This window comes from Gracilinanus agilis, chromosome 6 (assembly GCF_016433145.1).
Source record: "Gracilinanus agilis isolate LMUSP501 chromosome 6, AgileGrace, whole genome shotgun sequence".
Taxonomy (NCBI): Eukaryota; Metazoa; Chordata; class Mammalia; order Didelphimorphia; family Didelphidae; genus Gracilinanus; species Gracilinanus agilis.
In genome coordinates, this window is record NC_058135.1 from 228,789,552 (window position 1) to 228,807,010 (window position 17,459).

Genomic DNA, 17,459 nt, shown 5'->3' on the forward strand with positions numbered 1-17,459 from the left:
CAGTTTTATAGCAGTGGGGGTGGATAGGAAGGTTTTATGGTGACCCTCCCACAGAGGTGTTAGCTGGTTCAATCCCTCCATTTGGGCCTGGGGCGTATTTCCTCTCCATTCTACTTTGAAGGATTAGGGAGGATCTGATTAGCATATTCCCTTAGGGCTTGATAAATGGGGCTCAGCCCTAGATTTTGCTGAGGGGGTTATTTCAAAAGGGTCAGTGCAATCAGGAAGGTCTGGACTCAAGCAATTATTTGCTTACAAAAGCAGGAACTGTTGGGAGGGATGGGGGCACAGCCACACCTGGGGCTGACTTAGCCCTTGCAAAACAGTGGAGAGAGGCTAGAATACCCCACCACCTGAATTTGGGGGCAGGGCCAGCCTCCCAGCCAGCCAAGCCAGGGGCCTCCATGCACACTGAGAGGTCTCTGTGTGCCATCTTTGGCATGTGGGCCTTAAATTTGCCATCACAGCTATAGGAATTGGCAACTGACTATGGGGAGTGAAGAGTTGAGAAAGACACATAGTTGGGAGCCTGAGAGACTGGAAGATAGTGGCGACCTTAACAGTAAAAGGGATGGGTTAGGTATGGATAGAAGAGCAGGCCTGTAAATGGGAGGTCTGGGGTTCAAATCTGAAATCTCAGATACAGTCTACCTATGTGATCTAGGAAATCACTTAACATTAATTGCCTGGCCATTATCTCTCTTCTGCCTTAGAATCAATCATTTCTAAGGTAGAAGGTATGAATTTTAAAAAGTAATGATGATATTAAGAAAAGGGGAAGATTTGGGTGAGGAGGGAATGAGTTCTGTTTTTGACATGTTATGTTTAAGATGTCTACAAGATATCTCATTCAAGGGGTCTAAAAGGCAGTTGTAGATATGAGATTAGAAGTTAACAAAGAGCTAGACCAGGGGTCGGCAATGTATGGCTCTTTTGAGGGCCGATATGGCTCTTTCTGCAGGAGCCATAGTCATTTTTTTTTTTCAGGCACTGTCACAGGAGTGTGCACTGTGAGCACTATAGGGCTCTCGCGAAATTACATTTTAAGAAATGTGGAGTTTATGGCTCTCAGGGCCAAAAAGGTTGCAGACCCCAGAGCTAGACAAATAGATTTGATTATTATCTACATAGATAACAGTGATGGATCCAGTAAGGTTTTTTTGGTTTTTTTGTTTTTATTTTGCGGATGAGAGAGGTTTGGGTATGTTTACAGGCAGCAAGGAAGCAGCCAATAAACAGGCAGAAACTAAAGATTAATGAGAGTATGGGGATGATAACAGGGGTAATCTTCTGGAGAAGATAAAATGGAATGAGATTACTTATACTTATAGAGGGATTAGCCTAGGGAGGAAGAAGGGTAATATGGGATAAAAGAGGAAAAACAGGCAGAATACATTTGAATGATGTGAAATAAGATGGGGAAAAGAAGCTCCTGGCAAATGAACTCAATTTTTTCAGTGAAATGAGACAAGTTTCTCAGCTAAGTTAAAGATTTACCTCATCTAAGAGGATGAGGGGAAGAGGACCTATAGGGGATTAAAGAAGGATGAAAAGATATAGAGAAAAGCCACAGTGATGAGTGGGGGGGTGGTCAATTAGAGAGGTGTTAAAGGAATGATTTGTCCAGTTGAGATTGGTACATAAATAGTGGATATGGTGTTTTATTTAGAGGAATACTTTCATAATTTTCTTCATGTTTGCTCAAACAATATAAATAGAAATGGTGGCAAATGATGGTGGGGTGATGCAAGGCTGAGGTTTAGCAGGGCAAGGTCACTGATAGGATAAAAGGCCAGTATAAGAGTTGAATAGTGTAGAAATTGCCAAGGTTTCAAAATGGGGAAAGGAGGTGAGGGTAGCCAGTGCAGGGATGACATCCTGGGAAAGAAATGAGGAATGGAGAAAATGATGGTCCCAGTGAGGATGAAAAACAGAGTTTGGGGCTGTAAAACAAAGAGAAAGAAGACAACAGATTATGAACACATAAAGGAATTTCAGGGTCCCAAACATGGATATGGAAAGTAAGTGATATTAAGATTAAAGGTATGACTGTAACTGAGGTGGAGTAGATGGTAAATAAGAAAGGTGAGGAACTGAGGGATTAGAGATTTTTAAGGAATATCAATATGTAAACTGAAGTCCCCTTGTATAAGGAGAGTTGAGAAGGAAAGACAGACTTAAAAGCCAGGTACTTAATTCCTAGTGGTGGGCAGACAACAGAAGCCAGATTCTTCATTGGGTGATAAATATAGATTGAATGAATCTAAAAGAGGATAGGTTTCAAAGCGATAGTGTCAGAAGAGGAGTCTGGAAGCTGTAATAGGGAGCAAGGTATTATTATATTATTCTAACCCTTCTCCTCACCACTAGTAAACTGGAATGCAGCTGGTATGTTCTCTGCCATTTAGAGTTGACTAGAACACTCAGAGGTTAAGTGATTTGCTTATGGTCACACCACCAATATGTCAAGAGAGGGGCTTGAAGCCAGGTCTTCTTTGAAAGCTGTATATCCACTCTACCACATTGCTTTAATTAGCAGCAAAAACAAGACGAGTGGGATAACACAGTGATGTGAGCTAAGGGACAACAAAGTTTTGTAGCTACTCCTGAAGCAGGCTTTCATCACAAGGTCTATTAATTTCTTTCAAGTAAATTCTCTGAACAGGATGGGTGTGGGAGGGGGAATGGAATAGAGACAGAGACAAAGCATTGCAAAACTAAACAGTGATGAAATTTTTAAATAACCAGAACATTTGCATGATCTTTAGATTTGAAAAGCACTTTTCTTAAAAATACTCTGCCAGGGGGCCGCTGGGGGGCTCAGTGGATTGAGAGGTAGGCCCAGAGACAAAAGGTCCTGGGTTCAAATCTGACTTCAGACAGTTCCTAGCTGTGTGACCCTGGACAAGTCATTTGACCCCTATTGCCTAGCCCTTATCACTCTTCAGCCTTAGAACCAATACACAATATGATTCAGAGACAGAAGTAAGGGCTTAAAAAACAATAAACAAACAAAGGAATGGATGGATCAATGAATGAATAAATAAATGGATGGATGGTTAAATAAATGAATGAATGAATAAGTGAATGAATAAAGCAAGTTAAGTAATATAAATTTTAATATTCTCATTATAAAGATGATTTTTTAAAAAATGAGGTCCTCAGTGTAAGTAACTTACCTATACTACTAGATAGTAAATGAAGCAGGATTCAGACTAGAGTCTTCTGCTTCTGAGTCCAGGGTTCACTGAGTTTTATTAACAATGAATACTTATTTGGGTTTACTTCCTTCTTTCTTTCTCTCCTATTTCCTGGAGGGGGTAATCAAGAGCTGATTGCTGCTCATTCCAACAGGCAGATAACAAAATTATACACAAGACTTCACAGAAGTCTACTATGAAAACCTCTGACAAAGGTCTCATTTCTCAAATTTATAAGGAGCTAAGTCAATTGTACAAAAAAATCAGCCAATTGACAAATGGTCAGTGGACATAAATAGGCAATTTTCAGATAAAGAAATCAAAACTATCAATAAGCACATGAAAAAGTGTTCTAAGTCTCTCATAATTAGAGAAATGCAAATCAAAACAACGGATGAGGCACCACCTCACACCTAGCAGATTGGCCAATATGACAGTAAAGGAAAATAATAAATATTGGAGGGAATATAGCAAAATCAGGACACTAATGCATTGCTGGTGGAGTTATGAATTAATCCAGCCATTCAGAAAGGTAATTTGGAATTATGCGCAAAGAGCCATACCACTGCTGGGTTTGTATCCCAGAGAGATAATAAAGGAAAATTCTTGTACAAAAATATTCATAGCCACACTCTTCATGGTGGCAAAAAATTACAAAGGGGGGGGGGAGGTCCATCGATTAGGAAATGGCTGAATAAATTGTGGTATATGATGGTAATGGACTACTACTATGCTGCAAGGATTGATGATCCGGAGGCTTTCCATATGAACTGATGAAGAATGAATTTCCATGAACTGATGCAAAGTGAAATAAGCAGAAGCAGAAGAACATTGTACACAGAAAGTAAAACATTAAGGAAAAATGGACTTTACTACTAGTAACAATGCAACAATCCAGGATATTCCTGAAGGACTTATGTAAAAGAATGCTATCCACATTGAGAGAAAAAACTATGGGAGTAGAAATTCAAAAGCAAAACATACAACATCACATGTATATATGGGTATGTGATTTGGTGTAGGCCTTTAAAAAATTGCTCTATAGCAAAAATGAATAATATGGAAATAGGTATTAAGTGACAACATTTGTACAACACTTTGGAATTGCTTTTTGGCTCTGGGAGGGGAGAAGGGAAGAAGGGAGGGAAAGAAAATGAATCACGTAAGCATGGAAAAACATTTTATAATTAATTAATTTTTAGAAAAATGAAATCTACTATGAAATTAGTTTGTTTCCAAAAATGTCTTTTTGTATTAATTTTCATTTGTGATTGCAAAAAGTTTGTCATAAGGCAACTTTTTAAAGTTTTTCCCATAATAGGGCCAATATACTCCCCCCACCAAAGTGTTAAATTAGAAATGTATCAACTCTCACGAAAATATTTATAGCCGCGCTTTTGGTGGTGGCAAAAAACTAGAAAATGAGGGTATGCCCTTCAATTGGGGAATGGCTGAACAAATTGTGGTATATGCTGGTGATGGAATACTATTGTGCTCAAAGGAATAATAAACTGGAGGAACTCCATGTGAACTGGAATGGCCTCCAGGAATTGATGCAGAGCGAAAAGGAGCAGAGCCAGAAGAACATTGTACACAGAGACCAATACTCTGTGGTAAAATCAAATGTAATGGACATCTGTACTAGCAGCAATGCAATGACCCAGGACAATTCTGAGGGACTTATGGAAAAGAACGCAGAGGAAGAACTACAGGAGGGGAAACACAGAGGAAGGACAACTGCTTGACCTCATGGGTTGAGGCTGCCATGATTGGGGATGTAGACTCGAAGCTACCATACCAATGCAACTATCAACAGTTTGGAAGTGGGTAGTGATCAAGCATATGTTAAAACCAGTGGAAATGCGCATTGGCTATGGGGGGGGGAGGTTGGGGAGATGAAGGGGAAGGTAGGAGCATGAATCATGTAACAATGTTAAGTTTTCTAAAAAATAAATATTAAAAAAAATAATAAAAAATAAAATGAGAGGTAAAGGGCAAAAAAAGATGAAGCTGTTTTGTTTCATGATATATTGCTGGAAAAGAACAGCATCAACATATTGGCTGTTTTAAGTATTTTAGGATTCTTTGCCAATCTTAAATGATTTTAAGGAAAAGCATCTCAGATAATATAGCAAAATGCTGATTGTTTAATTCAAAAATAGCTATATTATGAATATACAATTGCTAATAAAAGTTCAGAATTGTGAAAAAAAAAAGAAATGTATCAACTCTAGGGGCTTCTACATATAAACTTTAGACTCACTTCCTACCAGCAAAGGCTGAAAAATTTCAAGTGAAGACATTATCAACAGTACAAGCAGATGTGTCAAGTTAAGGTTAACAATTTCTAAATGACTTATGTTAAAAGTTTTACCAATGGCTGTTGTTATAATTTGTGAACCTAAGATTGTGTTTTTAACTCTCCTACCAACATATGTGAGGACTTAAGCCAAATTACAACTCTTCTCTGTCATCTAATTTATTAGCACACTTCTCAGTAGTAGGTTAAAGATATTCTTTCCAAAATCTCACAGAAGCAATGTGAAACAATGGATTAAGAGCAAGTCTCAGAGTTGGGAAGTGAAGGAGTTGGAAAGGGGACAAAGTATTTACTTAGTACTTACTAAAGACCAGGTATTGTGTTAAATAATCAGGCCTGGAAATAACAAATACAATAAGTAAATTTTAACTAAAAATTTAGCTTCAGAATTTTTACTGCATAAAAGAATGGAAACTCAAATAGTCTCTAGTGCCTATTACATAATACATAGTTAAAGTTGTAATTTCAACAATGTGTATTTCTTCCAATGATACAAAAGCAACTCATTTATGCTTTCCCATCCCGAATCACCTTTCCCCATGATATTCCTCATAAATTCACCTCAGGGGTCTACCCTTGTAATTAAAAAGATGTACTTTTGCTACTGGGAGAAGGCTTTCCTTGGTTGACTTATCAGTGCTTTTATATTAGGATACAGTACAAATAGGAGAGCTTTGAAAGTTACATATGAAATTTATTATAAACTTGGAAGATAGAGGCTTATAGTTTCATTTACAAGCTCCCAGAGATTCAATATAACATGTACAATCCTGTTTTTCTTTTGTTATGTAGATAGAAATGTTCATTTTACTTGATGCTTGGCTCATTTTACTTCATTTACTTGGTGCTTGTTAAAGTAAGAAAATATAGTCAACTGAGTGACTTAAATACCTTAAATATATGCCATAATAGCAATTCTGCAACCCACAGATTAACACACAAACTTGTACTGCCATGGGGAAAATTTTTAAGCAGAAAATAGGAGAATCAATCTGACAAATAATCTTCTAAAAGGGAAGATTTGCTTAAAGAATTAAAAGTTGATCAAAGCCTAGGAAGAAATAATCAAAAGTTAAGATCTTAAGAAAGCAAAAAAGAAACAAATGAATGGCAGATAGGAAAAAGAATGGACTTGGGAACTAGATTCAAATCCCACCTCTGTCACTTGTTAGCTATGTAAAAACATGGGAATGATAGTAATGGTGTTTATGTTGATGATGATATAACAATGACAACAAAAATTACAATATTTATATACACACACACACACACACACACACACACACACACACTCTATTTTAGCTCCATTTATATATGAGGAAGCTGGGAAAAACAGAAGTTAAATAACTTTCCCAGAGTCACATAGCTAAAAAATATTTGAGGCCAGATTTCAATTTAGGTATTCCTAACTTTGGGTCTAGCTCTCCACTGTGCCACCTAACTACTGAATATTATTTAATTTCTCTGGGTCTCAGTTTCTTCATGTATGAAATAAGAAAATTAGACTATATGATCTAAAGGCTTTCCTAGCTCTAAATCAATATATGATCTTATAATTAGGAAAATGACCTTTAGGAAGATAAATTTTCACAAGTTCAAGAAATTAATTAAAAAAAAAAGGAAAAGTCTAAGAGGCAGGAATGGGTTATAATGAGTTTAAGAACATAATTCTAGAGGCTCAGAAACAATCTCTGCCAATATGTAAAAGATGAACAAATCAGTGGCTAAAATTTGATCAAACCCAAAACTCTAGAGTGTAAAGACAAATGAGATTCCAGATGTGGCAATTAGGCCAGATCACTGAAGATGAATATAAGAAGAAACAATAAAATTACATAGAAATGGTTTTTTAATTTATTTTTTATTTTTTATTTTAAATCCTTACCTTCTATTTTAGAATCAATAGTGTGTATTGGTTCTGAGGCAGAAGAGTGGTAAGAACTAGGCAATGAGTGTTAAGTGACTTGCCCAGGGTCACACAGCTAGTAAGTGTCTGAGGCCAGATTTGAATCTCCTGTCTCTAGGTCTGACTCTCAATCCACTGAGCCCCCTAGCTGCCCCCATGGAAATGTTTTAAGTCAGCCTGAACAATAACTGGGATAAGGAATAAAGGTAGGAATAGATTTAAGGCTAGAAGGAACTCTAGAAATCATCTAGTTTAGTAGACTTTATTTCCTCAGGACCCCTTTACACTCTTAAAAAGAGAGGACTATGCCCACCCAAAAAAGTTTTTACTTACGTGGGTTATATCTATTGATATTTACCACATTGTAAAATGTATTATTATAAAAGTAGTTTTGATTTAGTCAATCCCCTATAATGTCCTCAAAGATCTCCAGGGTTCCTGGACCACACATTTGAGAACCATTAATCTAGTTCAACCTATTCATTTTTCAGATGTCCAAAGATGCCCAGAGTGAGAAGGGAACTTTGATCAATATCACAGTGATTTAGATACTCTAACTCTAAATCCACCCATGACCACTCAAGATATCTTTACCTCCTCTGGAGCCAGTCCCTACCTATCCTAGATATTAAGAATTAAAGAGTATTTTTTAAAAATCTGGTTATAGTTAGATTAGGAAGATTAGTAACATATATCAAGGTATTTAAGAAATTACATATCATTAAAAAATAAGACTTCCTGAGAAATAAAAGATGGGGGGGGGGAGGAGAAAGGGAGGAGAACAACACATTTTTAAAAAGGTAGAAGTTTAACATCAATCTCTAGGAATAAGCTAAACCCAAACAATCAATTTATTTAAAAGCTCCTAAAAAGGCATACCTACTAAAGTCCAGGCAGCTGGGTGGTAGAGTGGATAGAAGACTAGGCCTGGAGCCAGGAAGACCTGAGTTCAAATCTGGTCTCACACACTTACTGTGTAACCCAAGGCAAGTCATTTACTCTTGACTCAGTTTTCTCATTTGTAAAATGAGCTGGGAAGGAAATAGCAAACCACTTCTATCTCTTTGCCAAGAAAACCCCAAATGGTATCATGAAGAATGGGACACAACTGAAACAACTGAACAATAGTAATACATTAAAGTCCTCTCCAGGAAGGAGATGACCCTAAGGTTCTCAACAGTAATACTTATGGGATCATAGGCCCCGACTGATCCTACCACATTGAAACGTTTCTGGTATATACCAGGCAAACTGTACATCTCTTGTCAGCCTTGTTTAAGTTTAGAGATACCCGCTGGATGAACTATAAGTTAATTAATTTTTTAGCCATAACTATTATCAAAGTCCATTTACCTAAGTTATAAAGATGGTCATCTATGCCATCAAGAGAGGGAGTACCCACAGTAAGAAAACCCTTCAAGTGCTAAAATAAAAAACCATAAAGTAGGACCAAGATGGCTCTGTGAAAAAGAAATTATGTGACCTGGAGGAATTCCATGTGAATCGGAAAGACCTCCAGGAATTGATGCAGAGTGAAAGGAGCAGATCCAGGAGAACCTTGTACACAGAGACTGATGACACTGTGGTACAATCTACTAGCAGCAATGCAATGACCCAGGACAATCCATGCAGAAGAAAAACAAATGATTGATCATAGTTCGATAGGGATGTGATTAGGGTTTTGATGTTAAAAGATCACTCTACTGCAAATATGAATAACATGGACATAGGTTTTGAACAAAGATACATGTATAACCCAGAGGAATTGCTAGTCAGCTCTGGAAAAGGGGGGGAAAAGGGGGGTAGGGGAATCATGAATCCTGTAACTATGGGAAAATATTCTAAAGAAAAAAGAAAAAGAAATTATGTGAGACTTTAATTTAAAAACAAGTGAGAAGCAACCAATGATATCTTTACTGCAAAGCTGTTAGTTATCCCTTTAGACATTCACCAGAAGTTCAAAAGCTATGACTCCAAGAAGAGGACAACTCATTACCAAGTTAAGTAAATAGGGCATCAGAAGACCAAAGGCTCTGTCTCAACTGTCACAATCCAGGAGAAAGTAAAGCATCAGGCCTGAGATTCATTCTATCTAATAGCTAAATTTAAAATCTGAATAAAAGAACTAGAAAAAAGATTAATATAGAAAAATGTTTTACATGATTGCACATAATCTATATGAAATTGCTATGGGGAAGGAGAGACTGAAAATTCTTTTTAAAATGTTGGAAAACTATATTTACATGTAATGGAGGAAAATTTAAAAAAAAAAACTGAGACCAGTTTCAGTAATTTCAAAATTATACTGAATTAGGTTAATGCCAGTAAAAGAATACAAATTATTCTACAAAAATCTAAATCACAGGATCGAAATTAAAATACAGTAAAGTGTCACTTAGAGACAGAAAGTCCACTAAACAAACACAAGGCAACAACTCAAGAGTATTTTACAAGAGTTACAAAGTGACATTTGAATTAAGTAGTGCAAGTATTATTCTCCCCACTTTACAAATAAAAAATTAAGGATCCAAGGGTGTAAATGATTTATCCACATTCACAAAATTACTAAGTGACAGAGCCAGGAGTCTATCCCAGGTCTTCTAATCTTCTCACTACAAAGAACTGCCAAGACCAAGAGGGACTGGCTACTCTGAATTAGAATACATATTTAAAAAATAGTCTGGAAGGTCATGGTCAACCACAAACTGAGTATGAGTCAGCAATGTTGAAAAAAGCCAACATGATACTGAGATATACTAAAAGGAGTTTAGCAGACAAGGCCAGGGAATGATACTATCTTGCACTCTGTTCTATAGATATTTAATAGAGCTTTGTGTCCAGTTCATGTCACTGCATTTTAAATAAGAATGCAAAGAAACTAGAAGAGGGCTCAGAAAACATTGGTTCTTCTCTTTGGGCCTATTCAAATGCAGCTTGAATAGTGCTAGAGTATATCATAAAACTATGTCAATAGGGTCAGCTACAAATTTATGTTACCTATTATTCTCAACTGGTCCCTCACTAGATCATCTTTCTCCTCCTTAATCATTTTGTTATTCCAGTTTCCACTACAGCTATTTCAAGCATTCTCATCTTTCTTCAAGCTTCCTTTTTTATCCATTTTATTTCTTACACCATACTATCCTTGCACCAAGCTAAGTACCTCACCTCATACTTCAGACTTTTCCTCCAAGTCTCCTGCCACCATTTCTTATCACTCAAATCTCTCTCCTAATTAACTTTTCCTTCAATATGGTTTAGATGAATGAAGAGGTGGCCCATCTCCTTCACAACTCTGTATGCACCTTTGGTCTTCCCTGACTGTACCACTAGCATCCTTATATTCTTTTCTCTAATCTCTCACTTATCTACTAGTTGCTTCCCTGATGCCTACAAACATGGCTATATCTGCCACATTTTAAAAAACAAGAACCACCTTCACTTGATCACACAATCTCTGTTTTGTCTCTGTTCCCCCTTTCCACCAAACATCTAAAAATGTAGTCATCACTATAAGGGTGAAAAAGGGGTTTTATGGGTTCAATATATTAAAGATGGTCACCAGAGGACTGAACTATTATCAATCCTCAATTAAGAATAATCTCAAATCAAAATTGACTTTTATGGAAGTTTATTTACATGAGAGAAGAGAGAAAGAAAGAAAATAAGAATCTATCTCACTGATTAGTCCAGGTAGATCTTAACCTTCAGCTGAGGGTTAAAAGGCCTGAGGCTGGGAGGTGAATGGAGCAAACTTCATTCACAGAGTCTATAAAAGGAAGTTTCTTAATAGAGGTTCAGGAAGATTCAGTCTTTAAACTCACCACATGGAACAGTCTCCATCTCCAACCAGCAAAGCTCCCTCAGGTCCCCCTTCACCAAACCAGAAGCCCTTCACTCATTCAACTCCCTCTTTTAAAGGGGTCACATATGCGTCACTTCCAGTGCCTTCCCCTAGCCTGCGTGTCCAATCACAATAGACGATTTCTAATAGAAAGCATAGGTCAGTTGATTCTGATTTGCTACTCACTAGCACAAGTGGGTTAGGACCTCCTAGAATTGGAAGGGGCTCTCACCTTTGGTGATTAAATCTAAAGATGTGTAGACTTAATCTAATTATCATATCACTTAGTTAATCCATTTTCTGTGTTCCTACTATGTTCTAAATCCTCTGCAATCTGGTTTCCAACTTTCATAACTCAACTGAAACTGCTCTTGCCAAAGTTGCCAATGCTCTCAACTGCCAAACTGTTCCTTTCTCAATCCTTATGGGTCTTGGTTTCTTGCTTCCTGCCCATTGTCACATTATTGATGTTGCCTACTTTAAACCAGGGCCATTACCATCAACTCCCTGATACTGCAAGCTTGGATTCCAATCCTCACCACCCCTGTTGTTTTGAAACATAAAGCACATGCTTTCTTCTGAACTTTCGTCTGTTCTCTGCATGCACAGTTTTAAAATGTGTCAAAAGGATGGGGGCAGCTGAGTGGCTCAGTGGATGGAGAACCAGACCTGGAGACAGGAGGTCCTAGATTCATATCTGGTCTCAGACACTTCCCAGCTATATGACTCTGGACAAGTCACTTGACCCCCACTGCCTAGTCCTTACCACTCTTCTGCCTTGGAGCCAATATACAGTACTGACTCCAAGACGGAAGGTAAGGGTTTTAAAAAAATAATAATAAAATAAAATAAAATGTGCCAAAGGCTCCCTTTTGTTTGGCAAAGTCTCATTCCTATTCTCTCAATGAAAAGACAAAAGAAGAAAAACATGTTTATTTCTACATCTTGAATCTATCACTACTCTGTCCAGGTGAGCAACATGTTTCATCACCTGTCCTCTGAAGACATAACTGGCCAATGCATTAATTAGAATTCTCAAGTCACTCAAAACAGTTTTTTCTTATAATATTGTGGTTCTTCTATAAATCTCAGGGAATTCCTCAATATTATTCAGTTATAGGATAGAAGATAACTTGTGAGGAGTGTTTTAGAGAAGACTTGATTATTAATTATGGAGTTGGTCTAGATTACAAGTCCTTAGCCTCTTTTATATTATATACTACCCCCTGGGCAGTTTTGTAAGAGGGAAATAGGTTTGAAGCATTTTGGAAGCTTAGAAAGACAGGCAGGAGCCTTAGTTTCGCTCCTGCCTGTCTTTCTAAGCTTCCACCAATGGACCCTTCCTCAGAATAACATTTTTAAATGCATAAAACAAACTAGATAGGAATATCAAGGAAACCAGTAATACATGAAAATAATTATCTAAAAGCTTTTAAAATCAAGTTAATGGGTCCCAGATTAAGACCCTGAGGTCTAGATAGCAGCATCTAACTCTAAAATTTTATTAGTACAGTCTTTTTCAAAATCAAATCTGATTCAAATGTTTCTTCATTTGTGGAAGTTACCCTGGTTTCTCCAAAGCTCTACCAGAAAGTCTTTAAATAGACCCAAAGAAAGACTATGCCTACTATTTTTAGGACCAGCATAGATGAGTGCAAAAATATTCATTAGCAAGTTGACCATCAGGTTGGCTGTTTTTTTTGGTCACAGAATCCATAAAACAAACAACTCCACCCTCCCAAGGACCTTAGACCTATATTATTGATAAACAATTGAACTGTTGATACCAAATGTGAGTCATTCAATCAATAATCACTTATTCAACACTTGGCTAAGCACTAGGCACAGTACGGAAGACAAAAATTAAATAGACTGCCCTCAAGGACCTTAAATTGTGTAGAAGGAGACAACAAACACACAGAGTATCATCTTCAAACCATATACAAAATAAATAGAAGGTAATTTTAGAGTTAAGGCACAAATGGGGTAAGGGGTGGAGTTCAAAAGAAAGGTTCATTTAGCATGAAATGTTTGAGATGAGCTCAGAAAGAAACTAGGATTTTATATGTATATATACATATATATATAAAGGACTGCAGAGTCTATGAAGAAGAATCTTTTCAAATTATAATCTTTATAGGAATGAAACAAGAAGAAATGACTAAGGCTCACAGATCCCCTTTAAAAAGGAAAATAAACAAGTTGGTTAAGTAAGTTTTAATAACAATCATCTTTTCAAGTGTCACTTGGACATTCTCACCACTTTGAATGTGCGCAGCCAAACATGCTTAAAGACAATTGCTCATTCTCCAATACACTTGCTTTAGAAAATGAAGAAATGGAAAATCCTATAAATAACTCAATAAGCATCACTAAACCAAGTCTGCATGTACTTTAATATTCAGTGTCTTCAATGGAAAGGCAAGGGCTGAAGATAGCAAAAAGAGGGAAATAGGTTCAAGACTCAAAGAGGCCAAAGACTTGTGGATTAAGAAGTCTCATGCCTGCATATCGTGACTACTTTATTCAAGAATAAGTATGATTAAGCATATGCCCCAAAGAGATGAAAGAAGGAAAAGATCCATATGTACAAAATTATTTATAGCAGCACTTTTTGTTCTAGCAAAGAACTAAAAATAAAGTGGATGTCCATCAATTGGGGAATGGATGAACAGATTATGGTATATGAATGTAATGACATATTATTACACAGCAAGAAATGACAAAAAGGCCAGATAAAGAGAAATCTGAGAAAGCTTGTATGAACTGATGTATAGTGAAGTGAAAAATTAGAACAATTTATACAATAAATTTATGCAATAACCAACTATTCATCCAGGGAACTAATGATGAAGCATACTACCAATCTCTTTGATATTGGACTCAAAATTCAGGATACCATATAGATTTGGCAATGCAGACAACTGGATATTTGTTGTAATCAACTCTAAAGTGATGCTATACGGCTGGAAATCATGGAACACCATAATCTCCAAAGAATAAAAAAATCTGGGTGACCTAAAATGCCATGGAGACATCATCCTGATTATAGAAATATCTTTTCCTTTTCTGATATCTTCCTAAGGGTCCACTATAGTAATGGAACATAGCATTACTTGGAATGAATTTTTTATATGTTGTTCTTTTAGATCAAAGAATAAGATTCTTGAGATTAGGTATTATATTCTTGTTTCTTTGAAATCTGTTTATAGAGGCTGGTATATTATCATTCAAGATGTTTCCACATCGTAAAAGTTGAAGAAATGTTTACTGTTAGTCATATGCCACTAAGCAATCACTTCTCCCTTCTATTAGTTGGGATACATGTCACTCTCAGGTCTCTAAACATCAGGAGGCAAATTCTTTATGATTCTCTAGCCCCTTCCCCTAATTCTGTGAAACTAAATCCTGAAAACTCAGCCTCTAAAACACTGCTGTCTACTCTCTCTCCACCCCACTGACCTTAAATATTACCATACCATGTTCGTTCAATATTGGCACACTCCCTCCACTGTGTTCTCTCAACCCCCAGTCTATATTTAAGACATTATCCTTCACTCTAAAGCTCTTCTTTTCATTCTGCTTTGATTTTCAAGTACTGATGAGATGTTCCTCTGGGATGAAAGTGTGGCTTGGGCTTTCCTTTCTATTTCTATTACTAGTAGTACTTTTGCTCATATCCCTTGAATTATATTGTTCCAAGTAGGGTGGTCAGACTACTCCTCGATCCTCAATGACACTTCCCGGGGGGTAGCTAGGTAGCTCAATGGATTGAGAGCCAGGCCCAGAGACAGGAGATCCAAGGAGATCCATTTGAACAGCTGGCCTCAGACACTTCCTATTTGTGTGACCCTGGCTAAGTCACATAAGGCCCTTTGTCTAACCCTTACTTTTCTTCTGCCTTGGAACCAATCCACAAAATTGATTCTAAGAGGGAAAGGAAGGGTTTAAAAAATAAAAAAATTTTAAAAAATAAAAAGGCCCTTCCAGACTGTTCCCTCTGCCACCACTCAACAACCTCTCCTAATGACCATCTTTATCACCCAGTCTGCATCCTATAGCTGATATTTACTGACTCCTAAATATACTTTCCCAATTTTCTCAACTAATTCAATACTTAGTTCACAGTATTCATCTCCACTCCAACTCTTACTCTCATACTGGGGAATTTAGACATGAGTGCTCCCACAAATATCCTAATTTTGGGGTTATTCAATCTCATGTTCTCTTCCACTCCATCTCAGTTTTATAAAAGGACAATCACACCTTTGAGCTTGCCAAGACCCACAGGTATTCCATTTCCTTGACCCAGAAATCTGAAATTTCTTTATCTCATCATGATCTGCCATCATTCTATTTCTCCTTATGCCTCTCTATTCCTAAACTTTTTCTCTGTCCTCAATGAACCTGCTATCTCTCCACTAATCATTATTTTGCGATGGCACCACTCCTTCTGTGGCTATTCTCTCTTCCCGTCCCAAACTTAATTCATTAGTGAACCAGTTCAACTCTATCTTCTATTCTCTCTTTTCTGTTCTCTCCTGTTTCTCCTATCTATATGAAATCTCCTTCTCAAAACTACTTTACTGATTGATCAAACACATCATGCACAATAAATGCAGTTATACTCCAAAGCTCTGTCCTAGGCCTCATTCTCTTTCTCTTTACACACTCTAGGGATCTCATAAGCTCTGATGGATTCAATTACCATCTCTTTGCAGATGACTCCCAGATCCATATAGCTAGTCCTTATCACTCTTCTGACCTCAAAACCTATATGATTAAGTGCCTATTGGATAATTCAAACTGGATGGATGCCCAAGAGTCATATTAAGCTCAATGCGTATAAAAGAGTTCATCACCTCTCTCCTTAAATCCTCCTTGTTTCCAAACTTCCTTTCCAACCTAACTTTCATGCTCCCTCTTCATTCCCACTCACCTTATATATCCAATCAGCTGATGTACCTTATTATTTCCATCTCTAGGACATCTCTTAAATTCATACACTTACCCCATTCACACAGCTACCAACCTATTTAGGCCCTCATTATCTATCACCTGGAGTGCTGCAATAGTCTGTTAAGTTTCCTTGGCTAAATCCTCTCCCCACTCCAATCCATCCTCCATGTAGCCACCAAAGGGATTTTGTTAGATTATCTACTTAAGACTTGCGCTGCTCAACAAATTTCATTATTATCTTTACTCCTAACATGAAGTCCTCTGTTTGCCACTTCAAACCTCTTCACAGTCTATCCCTCACAGTCTATCCCCTATCCCACTCTTACACTTGACTGTCTTCTCTAAATTCTTCAGCGTCTTTTCACTGGACTACATACTTTTCCCATCTCCATGCCTTTGAATTGACTGTCCCTCAGGTCCAGAAAAATAAACTTCCATTCTCTTCTACTTAATGTAAATTCCTGGTTTCCTTTCTTCATTATGCCTTTCCTGACCTAGTCTCCTCTCCAACCCCAACTACCCTGTTTTAATCATTACTTTCTATACACTAATATAAATGCAGCACCAGATATTTCCCTCAGAATGAAAGTGTAGGAAAAAGCTATCTCCCTTGTGTCTTTGTGTCCCCAGTGCTTGAAGGCCTGGCACCCAGGAAGTATTCAATCAATGCAGGTTGCCTGATGAGGTACTTACCTCCTTCTGCCTGGAGCAGAGTTTAGGGAAAGACTGCACAGTTGGTAGCAATAACTTCCATTACTAAAAATGTGCTAACAGATTCTAGGCTCTTAACCAAGTACATGTTACATCATATATTTCTATTTTGCAAAAGTTCAATGTATCAAAAAACAAAAATAACTTACTTTAAAAACTAATCTTCATTTTGTTTGTATATTGATGGCAGTATACCACTTTGCTCTCAGCTTTGTGATATCTTGTGCAGCCTTCACAAACTGAAAAAGATTAATTATGATTATAAATATAACTGCATAGCATAAATGACAGCATAACACAAATTATGAAAATAGATTCTCAAATCTTTACAAGTGGTTTAAAGTAAGAATAATTTCCCATATTAGAACAAACAGGCTAATAGCTGTCATATATATATTTGACTTCATATGTGTATAAAAGTCAACAAGCACTGAGAGCTTAATGTCTCCACCAATTTATTGGAACTTATTCACTTCAAGGCTTACAATCTCAAAATTAGGAGGGTCATCAGAGGCCATC

The 17,459-nt window shown here is 37.1% G+C and overlaps 1 protein-coding gene across 2 annotated transcripts in view; it reads right to left on the reverse strand.

The window, feature by feature from the left end:
* Positions 1 to 17,169, reverse strand: part of PCGF3 (polycomb group ring finger 3) — a 101,293-nt gene extending 84,124 nt beyond the window's left edge. For both annotated transcript variants that reach the window (XM_044682231.1, XM_044682230.1), the window contains exon 1: positions 17,090 to 17,169. The gene's annotated coding sequence lies outside the window, so the exon portion shown is untranslated. The remainder of the gene's footprint in view (positions 1 to 17,089) is intronic.
* Between the last annotated feature and the right edge of the window lie 290 nt (positions 17,170 to 17,459).